The sequence below is a fragment of the Chiloscyllium punctatum genome, chromosome 43, assembly GCF_047496795.1.
Source record: "Chiloscyllium punctatum isolate Juve2018m chromosome 43, sChiPun1.3, whole genome shotgun sequence".
Lineage (NCBI taxonomy): Eukaryota > Metazoa > Chordata > Chondrichthyes > Orectolobiformes > Hemiscylliidae > Chiloscyllium > Chiloscyllium punctatum.
Genome location: NC_092781.1, coordinates 45,113,103 through 45,123,376, shown reverse-complemented (window position 1 = coordinate 45,123,376; position 10,274 = coordinate 45,113,103).

Genomic DNA, 10,274 nt, shown 5'->3' with positions numbered 1-10,274 from the left:
CAACAGGGAGAAGGTTATCAATGGGGTGGCCATGACCGAGAGGCCATCATTTCTTTCTACATGGAGACTGAAGACGATGGGAATGGCTGCCTGCTTCTGAACGAAGAGGCTGTGGTCACGGCTAGGATAGTGCATATTTACCAACATGCTGTGTTGTGCATGGGCACACTGCAACATCAATGGAGTGAGAGACCGATGCCCTAACTACGAGAATGAGATCAAAAAAAGGCATTGTCACATCATCTGAAATGTTTAATTGCATGAAATTCTCAATCCACCTCACAGAACCAGTCCAGACACCATGAACCCAGAAGAAATATCTGTTCAGCCGGAGAACTCAGCAATCTGCTGAGTGCAGAAAACTGTGCAGATTACAGCAGTTCATTGATCTTTAAACCAGAACTAGATATCGCTCCAGCACACCGACCGGATTGATCAGCAATGAATGAGTGTGCCTGGGTGAGTGAATCTGTGTTTGTTTCTGTGTTTCATTCTGTGTCGGTCTGTGTGTAGTTGTGTGCATAGCTCTGTATGTGTGTTGATTGCATGTGCCTGTGTGTGTGGCTCTGTACATGCCTGTGTGTGCCTGCATGCGGGATTATCTGTGTGCTTCTCTCTGTTTGTGCATTTATGTACGTCGATGTGTCTTGAAAAATATAATAATCAATATTTATCTTTCCATGTCCAAGCTATTAATCGTTTATCTTTTTATTACAGCTTGAGCATCATGGCTTTGGTTATAGTTAAAGTAATTTTGGAAATTCAAGCTATTTACCTGACTTGCTCCGAACATTGAACCTAATGTGCTTTGAGACCAATATCAGTGGTATTTGTAAGACCTGGTTCTGTTTAAAATTTATCATGCCCAATAGGGTCGGAAGACGAGAAAAGCAAAGAACAATCCTCCAACCTCTCTCTGAACAGGGACAAGAATAAAGTTTCAAAGAGCCGTTTGAGTAGGAATCCTCTTTCCCAAAAATCAGTGGTACCTGTGCATGTGCAAATTATTCAAAGCTGTGTTAGTTCGATATTTGACAGAAAAATGAGTCCAGGATAATGAACTACAGACAGGGAAGTGTGGCTCAGAGCACAACTCGGTAAGCCACCATCTTACTGCGTTTTGAAGCAACATCAAAGTGTCAATGAACCGACTGCTCTTGCTGAGTCCTATGTTGCTCCTTTCCATTCGGTCCCACAAATCTGTTCGAAAGGAGGACCGGAGGGCAATTGCACCAGACACAGGGTGCACAGAAACAGACGAGACCATTCATTCCTTCAAGACTGTCACACACGATTTGATGTGGATTAGAAAATGCATTTGGGGTAAAAAGTGGGTGCTGATGTGAGACATGTCCTCATTTTAACAGAATTTCCCTTGTCTCCGTTTGTTGGTCACGTTGTAAACATAGAATATTGAACAATACAGCGCGAACAGGCGCCTCAGCACTCAATGTTGCGCTGAACTATGAACTAAGCAACGCCCATCCCACTGCACAATCCAATCATCCGCCATGTGCTTATCCAAGGATTGTTTAAATATCCCTAATGTGGCTAAAATAACAACATTGGCCGGCAGGGCATTCCACGCCCGTATCACTCTCTGAGTTAAGAACCTGCCTCTGATATCTGTCTTTAATCTATCACCGCGCAATTTGCAGCTGTGACACCTCATACAAGCTGACGTCATCATCCATTTGTCGAACTCCTATGGCACTAGCATCGATGACAACTTTAAAATGTTTTGAAAAGTCTGGTCTAGCTAAAACTAGTGTGGTGGTTAAATTTGCTTTCAAATTGTTGAATGCATCCTGGCATTGTTCTTTTTACTGAAACTTTGTGTTCTTCTTCAGGAATTCGATTAATGTGCAACTACACTGCTGAAGTTTGCAATAAAATTGCAATACAATCCACCGATTCCTAAGAATCAAAGCGCCTCTTTCTTCGAGGTTGGGCGTGGCAATTCTTCAATGTCCTTCGTCTTTCCGTTCCATGTGGTCAACCTTCCATGACCGGTGTTGTGTCACAAGAACGTCGCCTCTGCTTTCGTTAATTCTGTTTTCTTTATGTTTACCACCAGATTTGCTTCTCGTAGTCGTTCAAAGAGCTCTGCAAACTGTACCATGTGATCTTTCCAGGACTTATTGAAGATAAGTCGTCGTCCAAATGGACTGCACAGTCTGGTAACCCAGCCACAGCTCTTTGGAAGATAATGGGCGCGATCGTCATTCCAAACGGCTTAACTTTGAATCGATGTAGCCCATTTAGGGTGACAAATGCAGAAATTTATTTCGCCATCTCTGATAAAGGTACCTGCCAGTAACCACGTATTAAGTCCAACTTAGTGATGGAACTACATTTTCCCAATTTCTCGATACAGTTCTCCAATCTTGGAATTGGGTATCAGTCTGATTTTTCTAACGGTGTTCACCTTCCCATAATCCAAAAATCACTGGTTCTCAACCAATTTGGGAACTTAACAATAAGGCGAACTCCACTTGCTCTGGCACGGTTCGATGATGTCCTCTTTGAGCATGGTCTCCAACTCCTTCTGGACCTGCCTGGCTTTGAAAGGTTTAAGCTGATGGTGGTGCTGATTTATCGTTGTGGTAGCCCCTGCGTCTGTTTCATTTACAATAGCGTTAACCCTCCCCATCGGATATCTGCATGTGTCCTTATCCTGCAGTAACAAACGTTTCCACAACGTTTTATGCTCATGAGACAGATTACTATCTATCCCACTCCTCAATGCCTTCTTCATGTTTAAATCTACCGTGAGGCACATCAAAATTCAAGCCATCTTGATTTGATTCCTCGCTCTGCAGGGCAGTAATGAATAACTATTTCTCCAGTTCTTTCTCTCTCGTATAATTCGAGTTCAACATGGCCACCTGACTTACCCAATACCATTCATTCCTATCTGGCATCTTTACAAGATAGTTCACCTGGTTAAACCGTTTCTAAAAATGATAGGGACCACTATGGTTGTATGTTGCCTCCCAGGTGCTCGACTCAGCGATGTCACCGATCGGCTGCAGAGTATTCTAAAAGGAGAGGGTGAACAGCCAGTTGTCTTGGTGCATATAGGCACCAAGGATTTAAGTAGAAATCGAGACGAGGCTCTCAAAGAAGAATTCAGGGAGCTCGAAGAGAAGTTTAATAGGAGGATCACAAAGGTAGTGATCTCTGGTTACTATCAGTGCCACATGCGAGCCAGCGAAGAAGTGAAAAAATGGCAGGATGAACACGTGACTTGAGAGATGGCAGAGGAGTGAGGGGTTCAGATTTGTTGGACATTTGGACTGGTTCTGGGGAAGGTGGGACTATTACCAAAGGGCGATCGACATCTGAACCAGAATCGACGCACTGTTCTTGGGGGAGGTTTTGCAACTGCTATTGGTGAGGTTTTAAACTAATGTGCCAGCGGACTGGCAAACAGAAGATAAAACAAGTAGGCAGCGATGTATTGAATTTAGATGGTAAGAATTATGAAAAAAAACATTAATGAATGGAAGTATATGCAGGGAGCAGGTGAGCGCAAAAGAACTGGTGGTCTGAAATGCATCTACTTTCATACAAGGAGTACAGTGTGTAAGGCAGATGAACATAAGGATTGGATTGGTGCCTGGGAGTATGACAATATTGGCATCACAGAGACTTGGTTGAAGGAAGGGCCTGATGATTGGCAACTAAATGTTCCAGGATATGAACACTTAAGACAGGGCAGGGAGGGAAGTAAAAGTGGGTGTGGAGTTGCATTGCTGGTCACGGCTGTGCTAAAGGAGGACACGTTGGCAGTCTTGGATAGTGAGGCAATATGGGTGGAGCTGAGAAATAAGAAGGGTGCAGTTACATTGTTGGGACTGTATTACAGACCTCCCAAGGCGTGAGGTAAAAGAACAAATAGGTAAACAGGTTCTGAATAGATGTAAAGGCAATGGGTTAGTGGTGATGGGAGATTTCAATTTCCTAATATTGACTGCGATACACTTAGCGTCAGAGGTCTGGATGGAGTAGAATTTTGATGAAGCGTCCAGGAGAGTTTTCTAGAGCAGTATTCAACCGTCCGAGGAGGGGAGGGCCATATTCCACCTGGTACTGGGGAACGAGCCAGGACAAGTCGTAGAAGGTGCGGTGGGAGATTTCTTTGGGAACAGTGAACACAATTCTGTAAGTTTTAGGATACTCATAGATAAAGAGGAGAGTGGTCCTCAGTGAAGGGTACGAAACTGGGCCAAAGCCAATTATATCAAAATTATTCAGGAGTTGGGAAATGTGGATTGGACACAGCTATTTGAAGGGAAGTCCACATCTGAGATATGGGAGGCTTTCAAAGATAGGTTGATGGTAGTGCTGGATAGGCATGTCCCATTGAAGGCAAAGGATATGAAGGGCAAGATTCGTGAACCAAGGATGACAAGAGAAATTGTATGACTAGCGAAGAGGAAAAGGGAAGCATATATAAGGTGTAGGGAGCTAAGAAAAGAACCAGCCCTGGAGGAATATCTGAAGAGTAGGACAGATCTTAAACAAGGAATCAGGCGGGCTAAAACGGGTCAAGAAATAGCTTGAGTGAGCAGAATTAAGGAAAATCACAAAGCATTTTACTCTTATATAAGAAGCAAGCGGGTAACTAGAGAAAGGATTGGTCCACTAAAAGATAATGAAGGAATGCTGTGTGCCGAACCTGAGAGAATGGGTGAGATTCTGAATGATTACTTTGGATCAGTGTTCACTGAGGAGAGGAACATAATGAATGTTGAGATTAGAGATAGACGTTAGGTTAGTCTGGATCACATCGGCAAAAGTAGGGAAGTTGTGTTGGGTATGCTAGAGGGTATTAAGGTGGACAAATCCCCAGAACCTGATGGGATCTATCCCAGTTTGCTGAGGGAGGCGAGAGACGAAATAGCTGGGGCCCTGACAGATATCTTGGTGGCATTCTTAAATGCAGATCAGGTGCCGGAGGACGTGAGGGTAGCTTATGTTGTCCGCCTGTACAAGAAGGGTAGTAGGGATATTACGGAAAACTACGGGACAGTGAGCCTGACATCGGTGGTGCAGAAGTTGGGGGAGAGGGTACTGAGAGATATGATCTATTTATATTTGAAAAGGAATGAGCTTATCAGTGATAGGCAACACGGTTTTGTGCAGGGGAGATCGTGCCTTACCAACTTGATAGAGTTCTTCGCGGAAGTGATCAATTTGTTAGATGAAGGAAGCGTTGTTGATCTCATACACATGGACTTCAGTGAGGCGTTTGATAAGGTTCCCCATTGTCGCCTAATGGAGAAACTGAAGTCACATGGTGTGTAGGGTGTTCGAGCAAGGTGGATTAAGAACTTTTTGAGCAACAGGTGACAGAGAGTATTAGTTGAAGGGAGTTTCTCGAAATGGAGAAAGGTGATCAGTGGTGTTCCACAGTGGTCAGTATTGAGGCCACTGTTATTTGTAGTATACATAAATCATCTCGAAGAGAGCACTGTTGGTATGATCAGCAAGTTTGCAGATGACACAAAGACTGGTGGAGTAGCAGAAAGCAAAAGGGACTGCCAGAGAATACAAGAGGATATAGATACACCGGGGAGTTGGGCAGAAAAGTGGCAGATGGCTTTCAATCCCGACAAATGTGAGGTGATGCATTTCGGCAAGTCTAATTCTAGAACTTTACTTTTGTCCTTTGTTAAACCCAATCTAGTTTCTTTGCTAATTCTAAAATTATGGCCTTATTCTTTCCTTCTAACCTCTCTTGGCAAGTTTGAGAATTTTCTTCAAACCGGAGAACCTGTTCAGCAATTTTAAGAATCATTTCTCACACTTTTAATTTATCTAACAACAAGCCACCGAGATTAAACAAATTGTCTCACCTCTCTTTTGTTTAAAGTTTAAACACACTGACTTTCATTTGTTTGAATCCACTGGGCTTTTTTCGTACACGAAATGTGTTCAAATCTGTCCAAATGTGCGACTGGACCTGTCCAAATCTGTTCATTTCACGAATCCAAAACTCAAACTTTCTGATTCATGGCGACGAGCCCCCAAACTGTTGCTACGCGTGGTAAACCCTTCTGTTAATTTAAATGAGCAACACAGAAAAAATCGCCCCGTGGTGTAATCTGTTAAAACTCCAGGCACAAATAACTATCCCGGAGGTAAATATTTGAAGTAAAAATTAACAACTTTATTTCTTTAATTCTAACGGAAAACATCAAGTAACGACTATATTTGCAACTCCTTTCACTTCAACCTGTCTTTTGCACTCCCGTCTACAATACTGATCTGCTAAAAATAAATTCCGTATACAATTTACAAAAACGTTGATGAAGTTTCAAATCAAGTCACCTTTGCCGTGTGTCCTCTCCAGATTTTCCTCTGACTTCTTTCCTTCTTCTTCGGGATTCCGGTTTCCAGATCTATGACAGATAAATGTACCTTTAAGAGAGCAGATGTGGCTGCAAGCAGTCTCTCGAGTTGTTGGTGCTAGCTGCTCTTTGCAACTCTTCAAACTGTCTGATATTTGTACCTTAAAAGACAGGATCTTTTCATTGGTTTTACTATTATCAATAACTAATTAGGAACTTGATGGGAATTTGGCATCTTAGGGGCATAACTTATATTGATTTGCCGAATTTGAATCTGTTTTTTGTATCCAGGAAACATAGCTCGTAGCTTCCTGTTTCAATCAACTGCTGCATTGTTACCTTATTCCGAACTCTCTGTGTTTCCCTAAGTCCTTGTTGGCATTTTAACTCTCTTAAAGCTACAGGAGTCATTTATCATCACAACAAGAGTCTTGTCCCAGTAATTCTTAGCTGTCGGTGGGAATGCAGCCCTTCACCAGTGAGGGCCTGAGGGCATCCCTGAAGCACTTTCTCTTTCAACCACGGGCTCATCTGCCATTTTGGAGCTGGGAGTAGAGCAGCTGCTGAGACAATTTTTCTCGCTCTTGGGAATGTATCCAACCTATCAAATGATCGGAGACATTGGGTTTGATACATCAGTTTTCCCAGCGTATTCACAGGATCTTGCATTTGTGAGACTGCTAGTGTACCTTGATGTCCATGTTGTAGGCTGTCCACGTCTCAGAGACATTTGGGAGGGTGGTAACTACGACAGGTCCGTATACATTGAGCTTGGTGCTGGATATAACGTTGTTGTTATCAAACAGCCTTTCCCTCAGGTGGCTGAAGGCGGTGCTAGCACCGGATCTCTTCCTCAATATCGCCTTTGTTTGACACGACACTTCCTCGGTATTTGCTCTCCAATGCCGGGTCATATCGGTGGAAGACCTTTGCATTGTGAATAGTCTGAGTGAGACCTATGCTCTCACCTTCCTCTGTCAAGTTGTTCGCAATGGTGCTGTGTCCACTATCTGTGATTGCACGTCTGAACACACCTTTGGCTTATAACAGCTTGAACAGCTGGAGCAGAAGGTGTCCTGGCTGAGGTATTGAGACTGAGATATTGAAGTGCGGAGGCATTGAGCTCCTGCTGCAGCCATATGCCCTTGTTTGTCTTATTTGGAAGGAGGAGACCATCACGGGAAAGCTCCGATTTTTCACAGTCATCAGCATTTTCAATATATATATATAAAACTGTGGTAACTACAGGGGTATCTCCGTGCTGTTGACAGTTTGAAGATCATCAAGTTCCACCTCAGCTGTCTACTCCCTCTGGCTGAGGAACACCTCCAGCAAATGCAGTGTGGCTTCCAGCCGCGATGGGGCATAACTGACAGCTGCAGGAGAAATGCAGAGAACAGAATCGCCCCTTCGACTGGGCTGCCTTTGCCATTAGAATGCTCTACGTCACTGTCAGCCAGGAAGCATTACAGAGCGTCCTTTTCTGCTTTGGCCACACCATGAAGTTTGTTGCCAGCCTTCAACTATCCCACGATGACATGGAAGTTGTGGGACTGTAAATGTCTCCCCACACCGCCTCATTCCCCCTAAGTTTCAGTGTCAGGCAAGGGCTTTATCATTGCACCAACACTGCTCACGACCTACCTCGCTGCAATGCTTTACCTCACCACTGAGGTAAAGTCTCTGCTGGAGTCGTCCTAACCTGCCAAACATGCAGAATGTTTTCAACATCCACCGCCTTCAGGACTAAACCAAAGACAGGAACGTGCAGAGCACCCCCTTCTGTGCAGACTCTACTGCTGTATTGTTAGCAGTGTTGCAGATCACCGTACACTGTTAATGAAGTTCCCACACATCATCAAAAGCGGACTCAACAGACCCTCAGATCTCCCTGCATGAATGCAGCAGCTGACAACACAAACCCGAGAAAACCCACAGCACCTGCTCTAAATTTCCAATGACAGGCACAGGTCAAATTTGTGTAAAGATTGTTCACCCACTCAGTGCCTTCCTCTCCTCAATTTCTGCTCCTGGCTGAAAACCATTACAACTATGCACAGCCCCAGTCACCTGAAATATTAGCTGTTCCGTTCTCCACAGAAGGAGTTAACAATGTAACTGCACAATTTTCTGTATGTCAGTCACAATAATAGCAACAACACTATTGCCGGTGGAGGTGATAGTGGATGCGGGGGAGGTGATTGCCCAGCAGTATTATCTCTTGGATATTGATGCACGTATCCAGGTCATGACGCAGACCTCGAATTTGAATCTCGCTATGGCTGATGGTATAATTAGAATTTGTTAAAGTATCTTCAACTAAGTATCTAATGAAGTATTGAAACCACCATGTCGGGAGAAAAAAAAACATGTCTCAGTCATTAATATCTTGTCGGGAAAAAAAACAGCTATCTTCACCTGGTAAGTCCTGCATGTAATTCCAGACCCACACCAATGTGGTTGATTCTCAACTGCCTTTTGAAATAACTAGCCATTTAGTGATGTTAACAGCTATAAAATTTTAAAGAAATGAAAACGGATAGACATCGGCACCGGCAATTTACAGCATGTGAGCTGCTGTGGTTAACAGTTGCAGCTCACCATTACCTTCTCAAAGGCAACGTGGAAATGGAAATAAATACGGAGTCCCACATTGAGATTCAAGTACATTAATGAATAAACGAAGATGGCCACACTCAGAGTACAAAGACTGAGGAGACATAACACAGTTTAAACAGTGTCTTGGGATGTATAGACAAGGATGCATATCTTCATGGGCAGGATGTTCAAGGAAATGGGAAAAGGGAAAAGCGAAAAGAGGTTAATGTCACACATTACATTTATCCAGATGGTTCTTAATAATCGCTTTGTCTGCTTCTTTTTCTCACTCTCTTTCTTGTTCCATCTATTCAACTCACTTTTTCTCCCCTTCACAAAAATTACCCCTGTCATTAGCATCAGTCGGAATATTTACTCGCTCCTGTCAAGTCTGATATGTGGAGATAGGTATCAAAATGGTTTTTCTCTCGTCTGAGTTCAGATTTCCTAACACTTGATTGCTTTTCATTTCATATCGCCAGCATCTTTCTTTGTTTGATTTAACCATTGATTTTGTTAATTCATCGCTGCTGAGTGCAAAATGTCATGACCAGCAGCAATTGTTCTTGACTGTGAGGCCAATCCAAAAGGCAGTACAGAGCCAAGAACATACTTGCCGGCCGAAAGTCACTCTTATTCCAGACCCGGTAATAAAGTTGGATTCTTTTTAGCAAGAGGATGTCAGTGAAACAGTTAGGTTTTCAGACATAATGCTGCAAGCAATATGGCTGTTAATCGTGAAATCCGCTTCCATTTTATCATTTTAATTTATATTCTACCATCAGCTGTGGTTGGATTTGAAACCTGATCTTTAGTTTACTTGCCTGTGATTCTGAATTACCTGCCAAGGGACATAACTACTCTGATATGCTGAAGTAACTTTAAAGGGAAATTTATGATTTTAAAAAATTGTAATTATAATAATGGCCAGAGGAGAGCCGGATCTATAAAGTCTGAAGAGATACTAAAGCGTAGATAATGGTTTGTTCATCAACAGTACTGACACAGAAGTGGATATTGTGGACCTGATGGAGCTGCTTTGTGATGAGAGAATACTGTGACATAACTCATTTCAGATCAAAAAGGGCCTTCAGGTTGTGAACAGTCTTGTTGTCAGATGTTTGTGAGGGAAGGTTTGAAAATTGAGCGTAATGAACAGAATTTGTGGCTGAAAATGAAAATATAAATAATAGAAATATTCGTTTTATGGAATTAATAAATTAACAGATACAGAGAGACTTACCAGGAACACCAACAACTACAAGGGTGGGATAGTAACCCGCTTGAATAATCATGAGTGCACCGTGTATCTTCCAA